This window comes from Austrofundulus limnaeus, unplaced genomic scaffold (assembly GCF_001266775.1).
Source record: "Austrofundulus limnaeus strain Quisiro unplaced genomic scaffold, Austrofundulus_limnaeus-1.0 Scaffold457, whole genome shotgun sequence".
Lineage (NCBI taxonomy): Eukaryota > Metazoa > Chordata > Actinopteri > Cyprinodontiformes > Rivulidae > Austrofundulus > Austrofundulus limnaeus.
Genome location: NW_013952859.1, coordinates 341,665 through 343,006, shown reverse-complemented (window position 1 = coordinate 343,006; position 1,342 = coordinate 341,665). Strand labels below are relative to the sequence as shown.

At 53.1% G+C, this 1,342-nt stretch overlaps 1 protein-coding gene across 1 annotated transcript in view; it reads left to right on the top strand.

Annotated features, from left to right (window-relative positions):
• The window catches only part of LOC106529652 (protein-tyrosine kinase 2-beta), a 24,760-nt gene that overhangs the window by 7,536 nt on the left and 15,882 nt on the right, over positions 1 to 1,342 (top strand). The gene's annotated exons all lie outside the window — the stretch shown is intronic.

Here is a 1,342-nt window from a genome sequence, read left to right as displayed (position 1 = left end):
TTCTGGTTCCTGTGGGTCCTCCAGTTCTGGTTCCTGTGGGCCCTCTAGCTCTGGTTCTTGTTGGGTCTCCTGCTGAGCCCTCTGCTCCTGAGGTTCCTGGGTCATCGGATATCGCCTCCACGTCGTCTGGGTCGGCTGCCGTCGCCTCCATGTTGCCTGGGTCGGCTGCCTTCGCCTCTTCATCCCCTCTGTCGCCTGTGTTCGCCGTCACCGAGGCTCCTGCTCCATCAACCTCTGACTGCTCCTCATCGGCTCCCGCCTCCTACCTTGGCTCCACGTCTGCTCCCGCCTCCTCCCTTGGCTCCACGTCTGCTCCTGCCTCCTCCCTTGGCTCCACGTCTGCTCCTGCCTCCTCCCTCGGCTCCACGTCTGCTCCTGCCTCCTCCCTCAGCTCCACGTCTGCTCCTGCCTCCTCCCTCGGCTCCACGTCTGCTCCTGCCTCCTCCCTCTGGCTCTGCTCAGCTCCAGGGGCCTCATTGGACATGGAGTGGGGATCTCCAGGTCGTCCTCCTGACTTTGGCCTCTGCAGCAGGGAGGTTCATGGCCGGCCTCCTGAACTTTTGTTTGTGGGACGTCAGGAGCCGTCCCTTATTGGGGGGGCCATGTCATGATTTGTGTCTGTGCTTATGATTTAGTCTAAGTTTTCTGYCTTTTCCTCCTGTTTTCTTCCTTATGTCTGCCTTTGCTCTAGCCCCGCCCACTCACACCTGATCCTCATGTTTCTTCCCCAGGTGTTTCTTGTCTTACCTCATTAGTTCTTCCTTTATATTCTGTCCTTTGTCCTCAGTCTTTGTCAGATCCTTGTTCTTGTTCTTTGTTCTCTGTTTCAWGTTCTTGTTCCTGCCCAAAATCCTTTGTTCTTGTTTGCTGCCACGTCAGCCTCTTTGTTTTTGTTTTAATAAATCACTTTTTGCCACCTCACTCAGTTCTGCATCTTGGGGTTCTAATCAACCAAGCTCATTCGTAACACAAACTCTGTCCGCCCCATCAATATTTATGCTCACGAGCTGCTATTGTAAATGACGAGCCGTCAAAACTTGCACCACTTTCTTCAGGTGGGGATTAGTCTACCAAGGATTTTCCCGGTTCGCCAAACGTTCTTTACCACACAGCAGTCAGCTGATCTGCTCACGCGGTCGCGGGGTGGACAGGRTGACACGAAAAAATGGTCTCTGTGGCACTTTGTATCTGATCACAAATCAGATACAAATATTGTCTCTCCTAGAACCATACAAACTAAATCTCTTTTTGTCTCTGGCATCTAACAGAGAGATGCACAGTGCWGCGTCTCAAGCTGTCATTCCTCTTGGGAACAAAACCTGTCAATCACCAGGGGCGCTGC